At 41.6% G+C, this 25026-nt stretch overlaps 1 protein-coding gene across 5 annotated transcripts in view; it reads right to left on the reverse strand.

The window, feature by feature from the left end:
• Positions 1 to 25026, reverse strand: part of LARGE1 (LARGE xylosyl- and glucuronyltransferase 1) — a 486966-nt gene that overhangs the window by 206647 nt on the left and 255293 nt on the right. The window lies entirely within an intron of this gene.

The raw sequence follows: 25026 nt of genomic DNA on the forward strand, positions 1-25026 counted from the left end.
GCTCATTGGAGAAAATAAGAACATGCACAAAGGAAATAAAAGTACAAAAATTGTACCAGATTATATACTATGTATTTTGCAAACAGTACCTAATTGTTTCTAGGTAAATATATTTCTTTAAATCATATTCAGCTTCTGTGTGTTAAAGATGGCCACTTAATGGTATTATTAAAGCTTACGTTCACTTATTTTTTAAAAGCAGTAATTGGACCAATTAGTGTTGCTGCCTTCTCTTGGTTCTCAGATAAGCACAGGAGGCAGACCTAGTTATAACCTATGCAACACTCTTCACTGGGTACGCACACATGCACACACGTATGTGCACACACACACGTGCACACATGGAATCCCTATATGCTATAATAGAACAACAAACATCCTGCAGGTGTGTAGAGTCCAAAGCCAAGTCACACTTCTTGGTGCCACCTGGCACACAAAGTCAAAGCTAAAAATAACACATCACACCAGCATGATGAAAGCTTTCAAAGGTACAGGTTATATAGGAAGGTCACCGTGGGTGGGGGCCCCACCCTCGCTGCCATGGGGAGTCTGCATGTAAGCCAAAGCACACTTCGTATTTTCATAAGTTAACACGTGTAATGGAACTCTTTAATGGAAAATTGTGGTCAACTTATCAAGATTCTACAAAATATCCATCCCTTTTGCCTTTATCATTCCATTTGGAGGACATTATTCTAAAAGAAAAAATAGTAAAATTTAAAAATGAGAAAGCAGAGCTTTATTCTGAAACACGTGTATCACCATGTTATACAAGTAACAGAAACAATCCAAATACCCCCAAAGTGAACAGTTAATTAAAACACGGTGTTTAAAAATTTTTTTTCAATTACCGCTGGTATATTTTTTCTTTGATAGCACACTATACAATCTACAGTGTAGATTAAGATGTACTTAAAAAAATAACTTTCAGGTGGCTGGTTGGCCAGGGGTTAGATCGCAGTGCTCATAACACCAAGGTCACTGGTTCGATTCCCACATGGGCCAGTGAGCTGCGCCCTCCACAACTAGATTGAAAATAACGACTTGACTTGGAGCTGATGGGTCCTGGAAAAACACCCTGTTCCCCAATATTCCCCAATAAAAAAAAGTAACTTGCATATGCTAAAAGAAAGAAAGCAAGTTTTAAAGTCGCTTTTGTTTATTAACCCCTATGTGCAATCAAACAACATGAAAAGACATCCACACAAATTTATGCAGACAAAGCAGAAATGAAAGCACAGCTTCAAATTACTAATGGTGATCATTTAGGATGATGGGTTCCTCTCTCTCAGAAAGAAATGTACAAACATATGTATATACACACATACATCTATTTAATTAATCCATATTTTTCAACTTTTTAAAATAAACTACTGTGGTAAAGAAAAACCTAAGCATTACATTCCTTTTAACGTATCACGATCTGGTGCGTACGAACACAGAAGCTGACTTAGGAAAGCTGTGAGGAAGGATACCCTGCGATGACTCACCCAGACCCATTCCATCTCGCCAACCCACTCCATCTTAGGCTTTCATTTTCAGTTTATTTGAAAATACTATTTTAGCTGCTCATTTTTCTCAGTTTTACAACGTCCTTTGCATTAAATGAGTACAATTTTTACCAGGAGAAAAACAAAACAAAATTGACGGATTATACTATTCACCACGCGTCAGTCTCAAGAGAAAGAACCTTGAACTCTATGCCTGTAGTCCCTGGACAGCATGGAGGAAGGAAAAGTGGCAAAAGTTAAAATCTGGATTCCGGCCCCATAAAAGGTGTTGCCTTCTCTACGCCTCCGTTTCTTTACCTATAAAATAGAGATGCTGCCCATATCACCTGGTTGATGTAAAAATTAAAGGAGGTTAAAGGACTCCAGTGCTTCGTACACAGAAGACTCTCAACGAAGCCCCTACCTGCTTCCTGATTGCCCCTCTTCATTTCAAGTATTTAGGGAGCCATGTCTCTTTAACTGCTTCCTTTTGAGGGGGGGGGTCTCTGGGAGACAGTACAGCATGAAGCCTTGGGGTCTGGCGTCAGGCACACCTGGATTCGGATTCTGGCCTTGTCACTTAACCGCCATGTCACCTTGAACAAGTTTGCTTGCCCTTTCTGAGCTTCTGCCGTTTAAAAAAGGCAGTGACTTCTACGTGCTCACTGCACTGTGTCAGTCAGGCTGTGGCTGGGAACAGCACGCGCCAAATGGATCAGCTGAGTTAAATGGAATTATCAAGGGCTATGTACTGAAGTGAATGCAGAACTTCAGGGCAGTAACAAGGATGGTACAAGCACCTGGGGAGGGGAAGCGTGGGGGGCGTCACCACCACGGCCTGTAAGGTCAATGCCAGCAGCTGCTGGAATCCAGAGGGAAAGCCACATGAATCAGCCATCTGACAGGAGCAGTGACCTTCACTACGGGACGTGGCCTGTGTGTGTCAGTCCCACAGGATGGAACAGGAAGCGAGCTCTCTGCCTCTCACTCTTTCTACCTACCGGTCTGCTGCGAAAGCGCCCCTGGACAAACCCAAACGGAAGCCACAGGGGCACTGAGCTCGGAGATTCGGCCCTCATGCATGGTCCTTATGAGGCATAAACCAGGGTGAAGGGACAGAGACGACCTGGAGGGACTAACCCAACACAACCAGCCCCGTCATCAAATTAAACGAATGGCAGCAAGATCAAAGCACAATGCCTTCCTTATACATTATAGATGCAAAATGCATATCTGTGGGATGGTGGGTGGGTGGATGGAAGGAAGGAGGGACGGACAGAGGAATGGAGGGACGAATGGCCCAGGAAGGTGAGTGATGTGTCTACACAGCACGCAAGATACAAAACCACAGATGCAATCAGCCAGGGGAAGGTCGGTGTTCTTTCCCCAAACCACGGTATCCTCCCTTTGGAGTGAGCTTTCTGACTAGCCATCACCTGAAGATCTGAGGCCTCAGGACTCCGCCCGTACTTCCCTCCGGCGGACTTTATAAACACTCTTCCTCATGAAAACCCCAGCCTTTGGATCTCAGCTTGGTTTCTTCTCTCCCCTGAGCATTCGCCTGAACTGAAGCTTGGCAATCATCGCTTCGTGCTGCAGAGCCACGCTGTTTCATCAGACCTTTGATTAACTTCCTCACCTATTTTGGTTTCCATCAAAGCAGGAGCGCTTGGTAAAGACAGAACCCCAGAGCACGGGGTCACGCCAGCGAGTTAAATAGTCCCGACTCCCGGGTGTATTTTTAACACGTGTGTGAGACACCCGGACGCACTGCAGGACAGAAGGACGACAGGGATGAATTAATCTCAACCTGAGCCCAGGTCTGAATGTCGCCCCACGTCCCCAACTTTATACGCAATCAATTAAGTCAGACTGTCCAATTAGAGGTAACAGAAACATTCAAATGAGCTTGTATTCAGAAAGAAAACTGCAGAAAGAAAACTGAGGAATCTATGGGAGCAAAGAACGTGTGGTGAGAAGCAGATCCATTTATTATGAATGGCTCATGCTCCTAGAAGTAGCATGTAACATCTACCCCACCCCCATCCTCATCCAAATCCTGAGCTTCCCTCTTGTCTCAGCTTAGAAGATAACCAATCACCCTCTGGTCCCCACAGTCCCGCGGCCCCAGGCTGGGCGAGGGCTCCAGACATGAGCTGTTTCTCTTCCTCCAGCACAGCACTGCTGTCACGCTGTTTCTAATTTTCCATGTCTCTCTCCGGCTCTGGGCTGGAACTCCTTGAGGCAGGGATGATGCCATTTTTACTCTGGTAACAAGTCATTGCTCAAAAAATGCCTGATGAATATGCATGACCGCAGAGTCAGCCAGGCCTGGGTTCAAATGCTACCTTTGACCTTTTCTGCAACTAGGAGCAGAAGCATCCATATTTGCTGAAGTCCAGGGTCATACGGTACAATGAAAGAGGCATGGTTGGTTGAGCCCCAAAGCCTGGGCTTCGGAACCAGTTCCACTTCTAATAAGTTGTGTGACCTCAGGCAAGTCACTTAACCTCTGTGTGCCTTAGTTTTCTCATCTGCAAAATGGGGGCTTAGAACAATCACTTCAGCTTGATCAAAGCAAGGAATTATGGTACCTTTGACAGTCCCGGGGAGGTTGGGAATAGAGATGGTTTTGTCAAGGGAAGTCAGTCCCCCATCACCTTTTCCTATATTTCGACAGAAAAGATGAACAAAATCACAAGTGGAGATCTACTGGGAAACTCAAAGTCTCCTCTGGTGCGTCTCCAAATGAGACAGCCCATCTTTGGTTTTCGGAGGAGGAAAAGTGGGTGGCATTGGTAATCCATGTAACCTTTTGGGGCAGACTATTGGTATAACCTATTGTTATAATTGGTATTGATCCCATTACCACCACACAATAAATGTCAATCCAACCAAGCACACATAGTAACAGGGTCAGCGGAGAGAAGAGAAACCCTGGAGGGCACCAACAGGTTGACCCCAGACTATCCTACAGACATGCCAGCACCTGGCAGGCAATATCCTCGTAATGTTCTTTATCATTACAAACACGCCAAAGGGTTCATGTAATTAAAATGATAATAAAAATGAAAGTTAGGCTTATTTTAATGGACATATTATCCTTGCAATGGCTGTTAATAATTCTAAGCAGCATGTTGTAAGATTTAATTAGCAAAAATGCAATCGTGCTAAAGAACACCATCTAATGCACTTACATAAAGGAGCATATGCAATCCCAGGTTCGAAGAGTTTCGGTTTAAAGCGGCGGGGATTGAGAGATGCTCTCGAGAGGAAATTCACCTTGCCAGAGTGGCGAGGTCCTTGACAGATGGACCCGAGGGGAGTTTCTGTGAAGCACTGCAAGTGACTGATCAGATGCTGGGTGGTCCACAGGCAAGTTACTCAGGGAATCTGACCAGGGCGGTGACATAAGCATGGAAGCACAGGTTTGGACAGAGGACACAAATCCAAAGGTGACTGCTTAAAACACAGGGCATGAAGGAAAGTGATGTCTCAATGGTGATGCCAGGTATCTGACCTCTGATGGACAAGGAAAATACTGGAAAAGAGGCGGGTTTTATGAGGTAATAGTGCCCATTTCTTCTTGAAGATGTTATTTTCCGGAGGCACTGGGATGCCCAGGAATGGTACCAATAGAAAATACCATCCAGTAATTTTTGCCTACTGGGTATCCGGTATTGTGATAACAGCTTTCTACGGGCTACCTGAAGCCCTTCCCAACTAGTTGAAAGGTCAGGGGTTGTTATCCTAGTACCTGAAGTTTGGGGGATGAGGACTGAGTCCTTTCCCGCACCCCAGCTCTCAGGCCCCCTGCCCTAGATATTGGCTCTGAACTAATACATTTCAGGTCTAGTCATATGTGCTCTTCATCGCTCTGCATTAATGTTCAGTCATAACCGAGCCCGACTCTAGCCAGACAAATCCTCATTCACCATGAAGCAGTTTTTCACGGCAATTGGGTACAAAGGCCTTGGAGTTGGGCATTCCTGGCTTCTAAGTCTCTCTGAGCCTGAATTTTCTCATCTGTAAAATAGGGATAACAATAGCATATCCTGCTCCCGTCCTAGGGAGTTCTTCTCTTGGCAGTCTGCAAGCTTTCCTCTGTCATCCTGGAAATATTTATTGCCCAAATAGATTTCTTACCCATATCAACATTTTCCTGTAGATTACAAATCACCTTGACATGTTTTTTAAAATTTAAAAAAGTCATCCTAGCTGCAGAATGTTTGAAAAGTCATTTACCTTTCATGTTGTCTATGAGTGGTCGTCTTGGCAACCAACCTGTGTGTTCACAACGTAATTGTTGAGCAATGGAGGGTGAGGCGCTCGGGTGGGCGGGGACTGTGGGAGGTGCCAGGGAGGGGGGATCATGGAAAGAACACAAGCCCGAAGTCCGACTGGCTGGAATCCAAACCCCGACTCCAACACCTCTGCACTGGCAAGCTCGTTTCCTTGAGCCTCAATCTCCTGACCCATAAAACAGAGAAAATAATACATAGTGCACAAGACTTGGAAAAGCATTAAATGAGACAGAACCAAGGCACCTGGCACAATGCTTGCCACACCGTAAGGGCTCAACATTCGTTTTTAAACTGGTTAACAGCACACACTCTGGAGTCTGCCTGGGTTCAAATCCTGGCTCCAGCGCTCACTAGGCTGGGTCACCTTGGGCAAATAATTAAACCTCTATGTATCCCAGTCTTCTTCATCTGCAAAATGGGCCTCTTTATAGCACATACTCCATACGTTGTGAAAATGTTGGTGCTTTACATAAGTACTGGCTATTATTGTTAATAGTTAATGTTATTGCTAAGGATGTTGAGAGCAACAGAAAAGATGAGATTGGTATCTATTAGATAAAATCATCTGCATTTGTATTTACCCTTGCCAGCAAAGCAAAACTCCAGTTTAGCTCAGTTGGGATCATTTACATAAGCATTGATGAAACACTCGATACAGGCCAGGTGCTAAGGAGGAGCTAGGGACCAGAGTCCATGATGAATAAAACATGGCCGATGCTCGGGAGTCTAGGGTCTAGTGGATATTCATTATCCATTACTGCATAACAAGTTACCTCCAAACACAGCAGCTGGAAACAGCACAAATTATTTATCATCGCACACAGTTTCTGCGATTTCTCATGAGATTGCAGTCAAGACAGCAGTGGAGCCTTCAGACTTCAGTGCTTGGGGTCTGCTTCTAAGATGCCTCACTCTCCATGCCTGGTAGCTGACGCTGGCTGTTAGGAAGCCTCAGTTCCATGCCATATGAACCACCCCATAGTACTGCTTAAATGTCTTGACCACGTGGTAGCTGGCTTCTCCCAGAGCGAGTGATCCGAGAGAGCAAGATGGAGTCTGGGATGTCTTATGACTTGACATGGTGTCATTTCCTCAATGTCTTCTTGTTATAGAAGGTCAGCCCTAATGCAACGTGGGAAGGGACTAGACAAGGGTATGAATGCAAGGGATGGGGATTATTGGGGGCCATCTTGGAAACTAGCCACTGCATCGGTAATTATAGAATATATGAGCTGTGTTATGCTCAATTCCAAGTACGTGTATAGCAGCAGTCTAACAGGACAATCAGAGGGCAATGTTGGGAAGGGAGTGAAAATATTCCCTTAGAGATACCCGGAAGAGATGAGCCTTACCTTTGCTGTGGAAAATTGAGTTTCTCAATTATTGGGAGGAAGGGAGAGGTCTGAGTGGCAGCATTTAAGACACAGAGCTATAAGAGCAACTATGTGTGAGTGTGCATGCGTGTAAAGTAACTGCAGTCTGATACACTGAGGTATAGCTTAGAGTTGGAAGCAATGGAGAAGAACGTGGAAAGGCAGGACAGGGTCACACATTGGAGACTACTGCATGCCATGGTAAACATCACTGAGCAATATCCTAGAGAGCGGGAAGAAACCAAAAGGTTTTCATTAGCAAAGAAACAATCTCAATTTTGGAATATACTCTAGTAATCCATGAAGGGAAAACATTAACAGAAGGCAGCCGAGAGGCATGGGAAGCTTGGAGGATGCCCACAGAGAATACAGGTTCCCAGGATCATATCCAGAGGTCATGATTCATCCGCTCTGGGGCAGGGCTGAGAAAACAGTACGGTTAATCAGTACCCCATGTGGTCCTAAGGCAGGTGTCCCAAGACTACGTTCTAAGAAACACCAAGTTAGGAGATACAGAAAGCACTGTGTCTCTCAAGGTTTTGTTGGCTGAGTCATTTACACTGAGGTTTTGTTGGCTGAGTCATTTACACTGGGTCACCAACAAGCTTCCTGTTCAGAAACAAGATATGAGATAGCCCCAAACTTAAGGGTCCCACTTGAACTTGACACACAGGGAAAGACCTTTGGATGCATAGGGAAAGACCTTTCTCAAAGATTAATAGAAGACAGTGTTGATGGACAATCAGGAATTCTTCAGCCAACCCTACACCTCATGGGCAGTTTATGACTGTGAAACCGAAAACATTTCCCTGGCTGTCCTTTTTAAACATAGAAATCCCATTAGCTCTAGGTCAGCTACTAGGAATTCGTAAGGAACCAGGATCCACAGGAGAGCTGAGTTACATATTTCACATCTTCTTGGAGGGAAACCTTGTAAAGGCCCCCAAGCTGGTCTTTACAGGTGCCAGCGATCTACGCTAAGCATCAATGAACATTTATTCAGAACAAACAACCCCTGTCTCACATAAGTAGCTGCCTTCTATCTGAAATGCTCATTATTCAGAAATCTACTGAGAAACCATCTTTCCCAAACATAATTAATTCTAGAATGATGACAAAGGTACAATGAGCCGAGAGGAACGTGGTCACGGATCAAAACCCACATTCCTCCCCCTATCAGTGGCAACCAAACCCCTTCCTCTAACATGCCTGGCAAGAAGCATCCTCCACGTAGCTTTGTGAAGCTTGGAGGGATCGGTCGCTGGAGCATTACGGATTCCCTGAACGTCCCTCAGAACTTTCTGTTATGAAATGAAGCATTTCAAAGCACTGGGAGTTCTGATTTGTGAACTGGACTGTTACAGTGGTTTAATTTCCTGAAATATAGCTGCCTTCTTAACTAATAGATTTTTCAATGCACCGAGGAGAAAACTGCATTAGCTCCTGCTTAGCGTGGACTTAATATTTTTAGAAGCTGCAATTCTTCTTATTACAGAGCGCAGTATGTATTTCTGCACGTATGCTTAGCACAGTATCTGACACACAGAAGGCACTCAATGAATGGTTTTGAAAAAGTAAAATAATATATGTACACAAGCAACGCTCACTGAGAAGCATTCCTTGTGAGGGAGACATACTGGAGAACCTACTTTATTCATTCTCTCATTCTTCACTCATTCAAACACCAGATGACTACTTTGCGGGAATTAGAGTACAGTCTGGGTACACATAAAGACAAATAATTTCTAAAAGCATTAGTGCAGCATTCAGGATAGTGGTTTCTCTTGATGGGGATTGGAAGAGGTGGGGGGATGGGATGGGATGGGAAGGACATCCCGGGGGCTTTGGGGATATTGGTCTAGTTCTAAGTTAGACGGGTGATGTTTTATCAATGTGTATCATATAATGTGTTTATCTGCAGTCTTCATATAGGTGTCCAGAAAGACATCATGGGTAACCTAGGGGCAAGAATGTGACCTAGACAGAACACAGGACTTGGAGTTAGGGGGACTCAGCTTAACAGCTAAAAGTAACACACACACACACACACACACACACACACACACACACACACTCAAGTCCTGTGCCAAGAATGGAGATAATCATTTTGCTAGTAAATGCAAGGGGATAAAAAGGAAAACTCTTATTTCCCTGTTACTATAAAGTTACTCTTCATCATGCATTCTTAATAGGGCAAAAATTACTTCGTGTGGGACAAAAAAAAAAAAAAAAAAATCCTGGACATTACTATGATTTGTTACTAAAATATCAGGGGAGAGGTATTATTAGAAAAAATATATCTGAAAAGGCTCCTGGGGAATAGAGTGACAATATATTTTTTAAAAGGTTGAGAAACTTTGCTCTGCAGGATTATACGACACCAAACTAGCCATAAATCAGAGAAGTGTGCAAAAGCCACAAAACCCAAAAACCTGAACCCAGTTATTAGCATCTGCTCAATCCACCAGTTCTTCCCGTCTCCCTGAATTTCATCGGAAGGCAGTCAAATCAGAAAACATTATAGTGTGCTGTTCTCCAGTGATCCAGCTCACCCAGAGATTTGGGGGGGCACCTGGCCCATTCTCTGCTCTCACCCCCATTCCTTCTTTTGCACTCTCACCACCTCCTTTGCAGGGAACCATCTAAAAGGCATCTTCATCCCAGAATTAAGGAGGAGGCACCGAACTGCTCTGCATCAATGAGGTGTTTCTCATTTTCAGAGGGCTTTGCAATCTTCAGGAGGTGAAGTGCTTGCCTCTGACACTCTCCGTTCCCAGCTTCCCAGATCCACCCTGCAGGTCAAGTTAATTCTAAACACATGGGAGAGCAACCCAAGCAGATAAAGAGGGTCAAGGGGGATGAACCAAAGGTGCCACTTAATTAATTTCTGGTTGGTTTCAACACCGTTTTCTTTCACGAAACACGGAAGGTGAAACTCTCTTGGTGTAGTAAAGAGATCCAAAGAAAAACCTTGTCAATGACAGTCAGAATTTCTCCTGGGTAACGGCCAAAATGACCCTCTTCACCGGTCACCCCTGAAAAGATGATGCTTTGACTCAGCTCTTGCAATATGTCTAACAAACATTAACCAAGGGTCTTAATTGTCATTTCAAATATTTTAACCTTGATGCCTTGTTTCAAATGCCTTGCACTGTGGTTTTACTGACACTCACCCCCCCACACACCAATAAGAGGCCATTTTATTAATATGAAGGGTTGCTAAGGAAACCAGGTACTGAGGATAGCTGTCTAACTTGACTAGATTTAGAATTTATCATGCATGAGAATGCAGACAGAAAAAGAATGTCACCCTTAGAAAGTCCGATAGGAGATGGGATGAATGGTACAAGATAATGCCACTAAGCCTTTACTTCCACTTGGGGATTTGGTTACTGATCAAAGGAATCCCTAATGCACTCCATCCTCCTTCAAAAAAATTCTGAAAGCGACTCATTCACTTAAAAACATGCATCGTGTGTGCCAAACTCTGAACTAGATGCTAAGGAAAGAACAGCAACCGTGGAATGCTCCTAGTGCTTAGATCATAGTTAAAAGGGAAAGAGGATCATTATATTTATAACAATAATATCATAATTGTTGAATGCTCACTCTGTAACAGACACTCTAAGCAATTTACAAATACTGTCTTTTAAGTCACATCATAACCCTATAAAGTAGACATCAAGGAACTCATACAATATGAAAAATTTATAGGAGCTGGGACTGAAAACCAGATTTGCCTCATTCCAAAAATTTAATCAATTTGGAAATGGACTCAAATAAGATATTTAAATGATGGGTAGGCAGGGAGAGCTCTATATGAAGTCTTACTAGAATTCTGTAGCTGGAGAAACTAAGTGAACCTAGAAATAAGAAGCGGAATCAGAGAAGGTGAAGGGGTCTGTTATATTGAGCACGTACTTTTAGCACAAAGGAACACTCCAGCATAGTGAGTGCAACTAGGGAAGAGGCACGTGCCTTTTTAGGACAAATGTTTCTCTAACATCTACAGGAGGGCAAGTGGCCAATGCAATTCTACTAAGAAGACTGTTCATAACACCAAAATCAAAAGCAGAAAGGGAAGCTTGAAAAATAAGTCTAAATCCAAAAGACTGTCAGAATGGATTCATAATTTCTGTTCCTTAGCACCTAAAGAGTGTGCCAGAGAAAAGCTTAGCTTCGGGCTCTCAGCCTTTATGGAATAATGTCATTGGGGGCCCAAGGCAAAGGGCAGCTGGATGCTGGGTGTCCTCCTCCAGGACACAGACGAGGAGCAGCGGGAGCCAAAGCCCAGCGCTGGCTGCACATTAGAATCACTGGGGCCCACTGATGGGTCCGCCCCAGAAAAAACGAATTTGGGATACCTAGTGGTAGGGCCTGGTTTGGTAATGATTAGAAGATACAGCCACTAAGGAAAACAGTATGTAGAGTACCCCAAAAATTAAGAGTAGAATTACCGTATGATCCAGCAATCCCATGGCTGGGTATTTATCTGTAGAATACAAAAACACTTAATTCAAAAAGATATCTGTACCCCATATGTTCATTGCAATAGTCAAGATCTGGAAACAACCTATGGGTCCAACGATAGATGAATGGATAAAGAAGGTATAACTAACACTAACACAGACATACACACACAGGACTACTACTCAGCCATAAAAGAAAACTGGTGAAACCCTGCCATTTGCAACCACATGGATGGACCTTGAGGGTACAATGCTAAGCAAGTCAAATACAAAAAGACAAATACCATATGATTTCACTCGTATGTGGAATATAAACACAAAAAGGAAAACAAAACAAAAACAAACTTGTAGAAGCAGACAGCAGATTGGTGGTTACCAGAAAGGCAGGGGAGTGGAGGGAGGGCGAAACGGGTGAAAGGGCTCCACTGCGTGACGATGGAAACTAGAGTTTTGGTGGTGAGCATGACGGAGTCCACACTGACGTTGATTTATGATACACACCTCAAACTTACGTGTTGTTACAACCAGCGCGACCTCGGTAAGAACTAAGTTAAAAGAATTAAAGAAAAAGCTCACGTGTGTTTCTTATGTGCATCCAAGCCTGGGGACACGGCGGTTGGGGAAACGAACCAACCAATCACATCTAACTTCTAGCTGGGAAAATCGAGCCCCAAATTCAATGGCACAGCTGTGTGACTTCAGTTCTGTTTTTGTTGTTCCCATATAGATAGGAACAGACAGTGTCAAGTTCATACATGAGCCTGGTTAATTCCCTTCTCAGAGTCTCCATCTGAAAACCAGAGACAAAGCCACTTGCTTGTTCTGGGAGGCTGAAAATGAGCTGGTGGGTGTGTGTGGAAACACCTCTCAGAGGGCCTGCCAAAATCTGCACTCATTAGCTGCTAAGCTAATTCCGAATCCGGACGTAAGGATTATTTCATTACATGACAAGTAGACTAAAGGTCTGATCACGGTGAGTGAGCTCGAAGTGCCAGTGCTTTGCCATATGGGCCACCACTGGCGGCTTCCATGCTTCTTTGTAATGGCTGGCTTTGGAGGGTAGGCCTTATATAGTATGTATATATAATGTAAAAGTGACAAGCCCACTCTGGGACACAGTGTACATTAAGTAATAACACCACATTAATAATAATAGGGGGTGGGAAAGGGGAGTTTTCAGCAAAGCTTTTACGCCTATGAATAAGATGTTGGTCATCGCATGCTATTTTCCCTTCAGACCTATTATTTAGCCAGTAGTGAGCAGATTTAAAACTCACCGGGGTTCTTCAATTCGGCCTGGCTAAGTGGTTAAATCCAAGGAAAATATCCAAGGTAGATGAGTTTTTAGCCAAGGGAGTTGCGTATATAAAAGGATATTTAACAGGTCAGCTTGCGAAACATCCATCTTTTGAAAAAATAATTGGAAGGATGACAATAACCGTGTATGTACAGCATTTTCTAGGTTATAATAGTTTCCAATCTGTTATTTTATTTGATTGCTGAAATAATTCTGTGAATTAAGGAAGGAAGGAATTCACATCTCCAGTTTACGTGTAGGGGAGTAAGACTTTAAAATAGCATTGTCCAAAGTTACACAGCTAGTAAACGGTGGGCTTGAAACTCACCTCTTCTGATCTTCAGGAAAACCACTTGTGTGAGACCCAGGGCTTTCTGATGCCATGTAATGCTTTGACTTTACCATGGGAAGCAGATGGAATTATTAGACTGTGAAGTACTGTCCATTGTTCTTCAGCAAGAAAACTCACATTTTGACACCTATGTGCCCCTCTTCCCAAAATCAATTTGGTGACGTGATACCATAAGGGATGAAAACTTGAAATGTTTCCAAGTTTCCTATTCAGTGTTCTTTGTGTGAAAATAACTCTGGCTTGCCTTCCAATTTTCAATTAGGGAACAAAAAGAATCTGGCCTCTCGGTGTCCCGAAGGAGGTTAGAGTTATGAATGGCTAGCACCACGGGACCCACAGGTAATGTCTGGATATTGCTCACGTTTCATGTGCCTGGGAATAAAAAGATGTAAGTCCATGTGGCTGGTCTCTGACTCAGTGGCTTGCATTTTCCATCTATTGCCTTCAAATACATCAGAGCCAAGGCTTTGTAAACAGTGGAGTCGCCCTGAATTTGTCAGATTCTAAGGCGCTGGTTCTGAACCAGGGGCGACTGTGTGCTCCGAGGGGAATTTGGCAATGCATGGAGACCATTTTTGTTGTCACGATTTGAAGGGGAGGTGCCACTGGCATCTAGTGGGTAGAGCCCAGGGATGTTGTTACATATCCTCAGAGAGGACGACTTTCACTACAAAGAATTATCAACAATAATTGAGGCACTTCATTTGAAATTTCTAGTGACAACTCTGGAAAACTTATATGGATGAACAAGCAGAATTTTGATTTGATCCTCGTACCAGAGGACAAATCTGTCTTAGAATTGACCTACTGGAAAATACTGCATTATTCAGAGGTGAGAAAGTATCTCGGAGGAAGCAGGAGGCAAGGTTTTCTACTCCTCTGCATCATAACCTAAAGAAAAAGTGACAACTCCATACCCCTACAAATAAGAAAGAATCAAATGAGGCTTCTAAATGAAAGAATATAAAATTTAAACAAGCAAGATTGCCCAGTGGCAGATTCACAGAGGTCTCTCTTGGCCAGTGGCAATGAGCTAGCCTGGCCCATGGCTGCTCCCAGCAAAAGGAATCCACCTTTGCATTGCACCGAGAACCCACTTCCGCCCAGCAGGTAAGCCTCATCCTAAACTCAGCTTCACACTGAACCAGGGATTCCAAGCTCCAGCTGCTGGACAGCTGTTGTCGCTTAGCATTCTCCAAAAGACTCCCACTTAAGCTCTGCCTCCCTGGTGTCTGAGCTGCAAATGTTAACTTCACCAGGTCAAGAGCTCTCTCCTGCCTGCCCTACACAAAAGGAAGAGGAGATCCCAGCCCCAGGATGTACCTAGCTGTGCCCCAACCTGGGCTCACCTCTAAGTTGGATGCGTAGAATGGCACACTTGTGTACCTGCCGATGCTGCAATGCTGGAGTTACGTAGGGGGGAAATCACAGTAAGTATAAGCACTTTTCCACGTTGGACAGCTCCCTGTCTGCCATCTCTAGGTGAATGTCAAGAGGACATATAGAACTCTTGCCATTCCCCCTAAAGCTTGCCTCTTCCTCAGTTTCCCCCAATTTGGAGGCCATCCCCATGCACACACCAGTTTGTACCAGAATTCTAGATGTTGAACTTGCTCCCCCTCTGCTGCCGTATCCAACAGATCCAAAAAACCCATCGAGTTGGCTGTTAAAATCAATCTGCCTTTCCAGGTCGTCACCTGGAGAGGGTGAAGGCAGTCTATGGAGGAATCTTTGAACCAAAACATTTCTGTGGCTTCTCGCGGGGGGAACTGCCATCATGTAAACCAGTAAGTAGGGTGCAAACGAACCAAATCTATTCTTTCTTAATTTTCTACTCATCTACCAAGACCTCCCTGCTCCCAGGATCCATACTGTCACTAGCTCGCTGACCCCGAGGACCTTACGACCAATGTCTTGGACTTCTCTGTTCACATTAGCAACACCCCACAGGGCATACAGCTGGCAAATAAGAGAAACAGAACCTCAGGGAGAATTTAACCATGCTTGCCCTAACCAGCTCCCTTTTCTGCCCTCGGGTCAGGGACACTGCTTTTCAAGGGGATTCTGCACACTTTCAAATGAAAGTTCAATGTTCCAAACCTGAGGCCAGTTAGGTCTGCGCCCATCCACTACTAAGCATGCTTCTCTCTGCCTTGTTTTACTCGGTGGCTAACTCGCTCGGGTGCCCATGCGTTTCCTCCCCCTCCTCCCCCCCATGAGCGTCATTTGTGGTGGATCCACTCTTTTTCACCTCAGAAACTACACTGGTGCTTTTCGAGATGCTCTGTTTATAGCAGGCATTCAATCTGCTTGTTTTAATTCAAATGTGTACCTAGTGACGGTGGGTCCTGAAGACTAGAGGTAAAGATAATCCAGGTTTTTCCCTATGGGCATCTGGAGCAGTTGTGGGTGATAAGATAGTTTTAGTGATCTGGTTTATTAGTTTCTTCTGCCATCAAAAGGTGTAGCCTTTGTGAGTGAAAAACAGAAGGACAGTGCCGGCAGATAAAAGAAATGCATTTCCTTCTTTTCTGACGAAGTGCAATGATAAGGGTATTAACTTTTATAGCTAAGCTCAGCAGATAACAAGCAGACACAGGAGTTCTGGTTGGGAAAAGATATTCTCTTCTTTGGGCAACACAAGCCTGTCATTAATACACAGAGCAAGGTAGAAAGCTCGATGCCTTCTCTTCACACTCTTCCCAAACCCTCTGTTCCAGATAATGAGGTACCTTGCTCCCTCTCCCCCCTCCGCTTCTGGAAATCACACTAGTCCCCCAGGCCCAGCTCCAAGTCCCATTTCGCATGGGAAGCCATCCCTGATGCTCCAGTTGGTAACTGACGGATATTGCACTGTAACCAATTTCATTAGTTTTCACTAAATTCTTGGAGAAGACATTAGCTTTTCCACATCTGAATTCTCCTGGAATAGTGTGCACTCAGCAAGTCCTATCTATTGATTTATTTCTACCAAGGACAGACCTGAGTTGCTCCCTCTTAATTAGGAGACAATTCAGCTACCTATTAATTAGAGTTAGCACCAGGTTTTCCAAACCAGCCAGTTTCCCTGTGCTACTGAGAAAATGGAAACTATTGGCAGTCCTTCCACCTTGATCTTGGAAGGACTGGGAACTCCCCATTTACAGACTAAGCGCCTTGGAAAATCTCAACAAATCTATCCAACCCCAAGTCCAAACTAGTTAACTCAGAAGCCACAGATTAAAAAGAGAAAGTGCGGGGAGGGCATTACTTCTATTGATTCTCCCTGCTCCCTAAATATGGATTTCCTTCTAACAAACCTACAAAGGGAAGTGTGAGAGACACTGGTGGCTGCCTACCTAGAGTCACTCTTCCAATTTTCTACAGTGAAGACAGAAAACACACACACACAGAGACACGCGTGGGCACAAAGAAACCGTCACTTGCCTAGTCTCCCCTGTAGACAAGACATGGGCATATGACACAATCCTGCCCAATGCACCTGAGGGGAAGGATGTCTGCTGGGAGATTTTAAGGAGAAGATGCCGAGAGACAGAAAAAGAGAGAGAGAGAGAGAGAGAGGTAAAGCTTTCTATTTCCTTTCCCTGTCCTGTGAGAAGATGGCTGCTGGGTTTGCCATGACCACTGACCATGAGGAGCCCAAGAAAGCACCCAAGACGACAACCACCTCTCATGGAAGTGCCAACCTTTGGCCTTCTAGCTATGTGAGAAAAATGAATAGGTTGGTCAAGCCATCTTTACTGGGTTGCTTGTTTTACTTACACCAAAAGCAAACACTTATGTTTTAACGAAAACATTTGAGCACCTTCTTCTTGGGAACTGTCATCGTATAAAATGGTAGTCTAAAAAAAGAGGAACTAATCCTATTCTGACCACACCAATAATGCAAGAATCACTGGGGCTGCATGAAAGGGTGTGGCGTGAATCCTCAGTGGCCTCTCTCTCCTTCACCTGTCCTCCAGACACCGCAAATATGATGTGTTTTGCTAACGCATGCAAAGCTCCAAGAAATTCTCGGGTGCTTTTCCAAACAGATTCTCACCCACAAGCCTTTCGTGCAGAAATGGCAATGTCCCTGACAGCCATGATTCACACACAGCCGCATTTACACCCAAAACACGCAATGCTGCCCACCTCACTGGCAGAACAAGGTTTCTCTTCCGGTTACCTACCTGTCTGAGGTCACTATTTTCTCCTTCCATCTTTCCCTTCCTTCTCTCAGAAGGAAAAGCATTTTTTTAAAAACTGTCCTACTATGGAAATTGTGTAAAATGTAATAAAAAGGGGGGGAAAAACTGCACTAGAATCCATTTATCCAGAGGGAACCTACTGTCATATGGTCTTCCTTTTGAAATAATTACAGAACTATACAGACACCGTTAAATTTAGAGGAAGTAGCTTTGTATCTTTTTTTAACACTTAATATTACATGAAAAGTATTTTCTCTTTTCATTTTTTCAAGCAACATTCAACTTTTATATTAAATCAATAAAAATCTTATTTTAAAAAGCGATTTTGAAAAGCTTTCAATATCGGTTTGCAAGGATGTACCATAATCTCTCTACCTTTTTCCCACTGTTAGGATTGAGGTTGTGTCTAATATTTGCTATTGTTAAAAAAAGCAAAAAACAAACCATGATGAAATCCTTTGACTTGATCTCTATTTCTTGATACATATTACTAAACTATTAAAAAGAAAGACTCTTTCTGACATTCATTTACAATAGACACTCTCATGAGAGTTGTTCCCAGTGGGTATTTGCCAATATTGGCTAATAATTTTTTAAAAGCCATTACCATTTAGGTATAAAAATCTTATTCTTCTATTTCTTTGAATACTTAGTCACATTGTTGTATCACTACTTATTTTTTTTTTTTTTTTTTTTACCATTTGCTTTTCTTCTTTGGATAAGAATTCCTTCATTCTTATCCTTTGGCCATTTTTCCATTGGTTTATTTTTTCCTGCCTTGATTTGTAAGAGCTCTTTATGTGTGGTATGTTATACCCGTTTCAAGTATAATTTTCCCAATTTATCACTTGCCATTTAAATTTGTTTTAGTTGCTTACTGACATTTAGCATTTTACCTTTTTTCCTCCCCATTTCAATTAATTAAATCTACCGAAGTTTTTCTTGGACAATTTTTTTTCATTTCTCTTGTGCATATGCTACAAGCTTTCCTCAACATAAGATGAAATTTTTCACATTTTTTCTACTAATTTTGTTTAACATTTCTATTTTAGAACATAAGTAATCAAAAAAAAAGAGAAAGAAAGAAATTTTGTATCTGGCGACATCTTATTTGATCTTTTCCCAAATGCTTACTCTTCACAATAATGTCTTTTCCTGAAAAATCCATTCTTTCTTTACATGTTGGAATTCTTCTTTAAGCAAAGGTTGATAGATACTTAAAGATATCATTCTTCCTTTTTCATATTCACAGAGATAGAAGTAAGGCTCCTGGGACTCTTCCCTGCTGAGTAGAGAGAGGAAAAGCCCCAGCATCCTCATCAAGACCTCTTCATTCAAACATTTCCTTAGAGGAAATCACGTGCAAGCTCTGTGCTAACGACAGGGGGTGGGGCTGTAAAAAGCAGGGGGTGTCTGTCCACAGGGGCTTCCCATTGTAGGGATGAGTCAGACTTATAACCCATACTCAGGCATCGAAGGTATTTAACAAATAATTATGCAGGGAAAGTGTTTACCAAACAATTACACAATGAGTGTTACGAAGAAGGAAACAGAGTAGCATGGCCACCTATAGCAGCGGAACCCAAACGTTAACAGAATGGTGGGCCAAGAACAGTTTCCTTAAGATTGAAACTGGGCTCTAAATGACAGGTGGGGAGGGTAGACTTCTATTTCAGGTAACATGGTAAATTAGAAAACCCAAAACCCTTCTCAGTGAAATGTAATGTAAGCACACGGTGGAATATTTGCGAACATAATCATCTGACCCTGCGCAGATGCGTGCATGCGTGTGTGTGTGTGTGTGTAATATAGGTATATATAATACGTACATACAATATTATATAGTATCTATAATACATAGAGCATTTATTAAAATGTGTATTATATATTACATATGCATACATAATACATACGTATATATAATTATCTATACTGTATACTTTATATATATATCATATATATAAAACTTAAGTTGGCATAAAAGCAAAATTACAAATACGAGCAAGTCAAAGTTGGAAAATTCGACTATAAGTAATTCCTGAACCCAAGTATTGCCCTGAAGGAAGGAGCCCTTGAACGTCCCCTTTCATTGCCATGGGTTGGGGTACAGGAGAGAGAAGGCCCGTGGCCTGGATTAACTAGGAGTCAGAGAGAAGACATGGCATAAAGTTAGGACCCCAAACCCTATACGCTCTGCCTAAAGGTGATCAAGAAACAACTTCCACCACACAGAAGAGAAAGGCCAGGAAACACACTGGTCCTGCGCTTGATGGTGAAAGGTGGCTGGCTGTGGGGGGAGGGAGACTTTAGACCTTGAAGCTACACCATGACACGGTGTGTGATCTGAACTCAAGCTACCTGTTAGAACTGAGAACGTCAAAAAAAAGAATTTAATTCAAAATAATTAGGGATGACGGTGCCTCAGGCGCTTGCAGCCTTACCTGGTTTTACTGCACTTCGTTTTACAGCACGTCTCACCCGTTGCATATTTTACAAATCGAAGGCAAGACCCTCCACAAGCAGAGAGATTACGACTCACTTTACTGTGGTGGTCTGCAGCAGAAACCGCAAAATCTCCGAGGTGGGGCAGTGTGCAAATATTATTTTAGGCAACACAGGCGTACACCTCAGTGCTTTCATAAATCAGCGCGGATTTTACACAATGGTATGTGGCAGGTCTCCGTGCCTGCTTCCAGCCCTTCCTAACAGAGATGTCCTAGCCAAATTGTCTCTAGTCTCAGGTTCCTCATCTGCCAAGTTGGATCATAACAGCACTACTTTCAAAGGGTTGTTGTGAGAATTAAATGAGATAATCCATAGTAAATGCTTAGCGCTGTCTCTGGTGCGTGATAACAAATAAAGGTTGGCTATTATTTTGTGACCATTTTGTATGTATGTTGTTGTATACCATCTTATTCATTGTTCAGCTTGTTAATATTTTCACCATGTTCATTGTTAAATTTGCCAGAGGTTTCCCATTTTCTTATACGTAGAACCAGCATTCAAATTTTTTAGTTCAGTTTTTATTTTTTTTTTACTTCATGAACTTGTGCTGTTAACTTTTTTGTTCCTTCGGCTTTCCTCAGATCCACAACATTGTTCTTGTTTAAATTACCAAGTGGAATGTGAGATTCATCTATCATTATCTTTATTTTTGAATAATGAAGGCACTGAAGGCTATTAAGACATCTTCAACTGACAGCTTTAGGCACATTCCATAAACTTTAGTGTGAAATGTTCCTCTTCTGCTGTTTTCAAAATAGGCTATAATTTTTTTTATTTCTTTTTGGATTAAATAAACATTTAGGAAATCTTCACAACCCCCTAATATCTGAATATTTTTGAACCTCCATGAAAGTTTGTTTCTGATATGTAATTTTATTGCATTGGGATCAAGAGGGGGGCCTATATAATTTTTATGGTTTGGAATATAATGAGGTTTCCTTGTGTCCTCGATTTACATAATTTTTTTCATGAACACTTGGAAATCCATTTGTGTTCCATTTTATGGATATAAAACTTGATAGCTATTGAAATCGATTGTATTTTAAAAACTGTCTTCGTCATCAACAATATGATTTACCTTTTCAGTGGCTGAAACTCCCGATATAGCCTGTATTTCTATTAGTTTGCTTTAAATATTGAAAGCTTTAGGCTTGGGAAATAGCTTGGCTATTATATCCACTTATGGATATCACAGGGTGTGTGGCGCCAATTCAAAATTGTTAATTTTATCTTATTAAATCTATTTTATTATATTTAATATATTTGTTATGTATTATATTAGTATACATTATTTATATTGCATTATATTTATAGTATGCATTACACATTGCATAAACATTATATATTTATATATTTTATTATATTTATTATCTGAAATTAAAATATCCACACTATATGTGTCTTCATATGTCTGAGACATCCTAATATAAATTTTATTTTTAAACTTTACGAGTTATTTTAGTTATGTTTCAGAAAGACAGTAAGCACACAATTAAGATACTGCTATTTAATCAAGCATCAGTTTTCATCCAATAGAAGAATTTAAAGCAGTTATATTTACTAAAATAAATGATGCTTGGCTTTGCTTCTGTAACAGTATTCTTGTGCATTATTTTTCAGCTTTGAGGAAAGTGCACATACATTGCAATCACCAATTTTCAACGTGCAATTCGACAAACATATCCAGTCTGCAACCACCACAGCAATCACGTTATACGGCAAGTCCATCACTCCCCAAAGTTCCCTCCTGTCCCTTTTCAGGCAATCCTCACCACACCACCCTCTGGCCCTAGTAACTTCTGTCCTGCTTTCAAGAATTTCATATAAAAGGAATCATAAATGCAGGCTTTATTTCATGTAGCATACTACTTCTGAGTTTCATTCACATTGTTGCCTATATCAGTTCGTTCTTTTTCACTGCTAAATAACATTCCATTTAATGGAATACCACTACTGTTTACCAAATCTCCAGTTGATGGATATCTGAGTTCAATGAATGTTCACGAATAAATGTTTGTCTGCCCACGTTTTTATTTATCTCGGAGGAATACCCAGAACTGCCTGATTTCAATTGCACAATTCCTAGTGGAATTGCAGGCCATATTTTGAGTACGTGTTTAACTTTTTAAGAAATTAACAAACTGATTTCCTAAGTGGTTGTACCATTTTACCATCGGCAATGTCAGAGAGTTCTGGTTGTTCTGCATTTTCACCAACACATGGGATTGTCACCCTTTTCAATCTTAGCCAATGCCGTGTTTGGAAGTAGGTATCTCATGATGATGTTAATTTGCATTTCCCTGATGACTAATGATGGTAAGCATTTTTCAGGGATTTACTGGCGATCCCTATCTCTTCTTTGAGGATGGGTCTCTTAAAATGTGTTGCCCATTTTTCGATGGGGTCATTTGTCATATTGTTACTGTTGTATGAGTTCTCTACATATTCTAGATGCAAATCTTTTATCAGACAAGTGCTTTGCAAATATTGTCTCCCAATCTGTGGCTTGTCCTTTTATTGTCTTATTACTGTCTTTGGAAGAACAAAAACCATCAGTTTGGATGAAATCCAATTTGTCAATATTTTTTTTTCTTATTTTCTTTTTGTATCCTAAGTAATCTTTGCCTAGCCTAAAATTGCTAAGATATTCTCTGTTTTCTTTCTCCTCTGTTCTACAGGTTTAGTTCTCACATTTAGATGTAAGATTAATTTCAAGGTAATTTTTATATATGGTATAAAGTGAGGATCAAGGTTCACTTTTTTCCCACATGGATACCTAATGTTCCAGTACTATATTTTTTCTTTCTCATTTTCTTTGCTTCCTACGTAATTAAGACTTTGCTTCATTTGCAATAATCATCTCTAATAACTTAATTTTAATTCTATTTATAACTTTACCAGTGGTCACATTTGAGCTTCTAAGAAACATTTTATCTTTTTTCCCTGATGATCAGAGTGAAGCATTAAAAATAACACCTGAGTTACCACACAAAACACAAGAAACTTAACAACTTTTAAACCCAGCCCACAGTTCCCAGGTTGTTTTGAAATGTGATCAGCTGGCTATTTGTATGAGGTTTGATCAAACAATACAGTGAATGTTTAAATTAAAAAAGTAATTACAGCAAAAACATATTGCCATTACTGTCCTTCAAAATATCACTCCCCTCGCTTCAAACACACTTATCGCATCGTCCTTGCCACTTCCTGAAGCAGTTCTGGGAATCCTCTTAAGTGTTTTTAATTGTATGGTCGTGGCTGCCTTGATGTCCTGAATCAATTCAAAACATTTTCCTTTCATGGTCAGTTTGACTTCGGGGAAGAGCGAGAAGTCGCACGGTGCCAGATCTGGTGAATGAGGTGGATGAGGACACACCATAATGTTTTCATTTAACAGAAATTGCCATATACCAGAAGTGATGTGTGACATGGAGCCTTTCCGTTGTGATCATAACATATGGTGAACACTGCTGCCGAGAGCCATCCAACGGAAAGACAGGGATCTTAAATATGGGAAGCAGTGCATCGAACCTTAGTAACAGTGTGTGAAAATTTCAACTTGTTTGGTGCAGTCAGTTGGGTGTGAGCTACGGTTGAGAGAGGGTGTGTTTTAAAGTGTGCTGTAAATCCTCCTCCATCATGACAATGCTCGTGTCACACATGGCTTATGGGACGGCAATTTCTGTCAAACAAAAACATTACGGTGTGTCCCCATCCCTTATTCACCGGATCTGGCACCGTGAGACTTCTGGCTCTTCCCCAAAGTCAAAATGATTCAGGACATCACGGCAGCCACGACACCGCAACTAAAGACACTCACGAAAGAGGACTTCCAGAACTGCTTCAGAAAGTGGCAAGAATGATGGGGATAAGTGTGTTCAAAGCAAGGGAGACGTTTCTCTTTTTCTTTTTTTCTTTTTTTTTGAGAGGGATTAATGGCAATGTGTCTTTTACTGTAATACATTTTTATGTAAACATTCACTGTATTGTTTGATCACACCTCGTATGTATTCAAGAACAACTTTTGGTGTCTGCATTCAGCATTGCAACTAACTTAAAACAAGTAGCTGCAGGTCATTCCATGTGTAACTTCTTTCAGTACAAACTGCCTGCCCCTTTAGGGCAAGACCGCTTCATTCTTGAATATTCATTTTAATTACATTTTCTGGTTGGCTGGTTAATGACTTTTGAAGCTTTCTTCAAGAAGTATACACTGGTGTATATTGTGTGACCGCTTGCATAGTGCATCACTTTCTCTGTTGTTTTTATACATGAGAGACCTTGGCTGGTTGTCTTGGGTCTCTTGTCTCTTTTGGTCAAAACTCTGCAGGCATTTTATTAGGACTTTTATTATTCTAGTGGAAAAGGCTGTGGTAGTATTTCCATTCTTCAAAGATGGTAAGTTTCTCTCCACCCCTTACCCTTACATTACAGTGTAGCCTTAGCAAGCAAGTTCTACATCCCCAAGGCCACCAATCATATGTGTCTATTGAGCACCTGAACACAGCATGTCCAAACTGGAGTGTGTGAAATATATACCGGATTTCAAAGACTAAGTACAAAAAAATAAAAAGGTATGAAAAAGGTTATGTAAAATATCTCATTAGTAATTTTTAAAATACTGATCACACGTTGAAATAATAATAATTTGGATATATAGGATTAAATAAAATATATTATGAAAACACACTTCCTTCATTTCATTTTGCTTTTGTAAACGTGGCTACTAAAAAACTTAAAATTACCGGATTTATCATTATATTTCTATTGAACAACTGCTCAAGAGTTGGACTATTTGGATTCATATTTTGATTCCACAATGCTTAGCAATTTCAAGTCTATTTTAGAAGCTTCCATTTCCTCATGTGGAAATGGGTGAAAATAATTATACTCACCTCAGTGCTCACTGTGGGGACAAAATAAGATTATGCAGGTAAAGCTATTATGTTGGCACATAATCAATTCTTACTAATGAGAGTTATTATTATTCTCAATGGAAGGATTTTTTTAATCCTTATAATTCAAATATTTTCCTAGCATGTACCC

The sequence above is a fragment of the Rhinolophus sinicus genome, linkage group LG02 (assembly GCF_036562045.2).
Source record: "Rhinolophus sinicus isolate RSC01 linkage group LG02, ASM3656204v1, whole genome shotgun sequence".
NCBI lineage: Eukaryota > Metazoa > Chordata > Mammalia > Chiroptera > Rhinolophidae > Rhinolophus > Rhinolophus sinicus.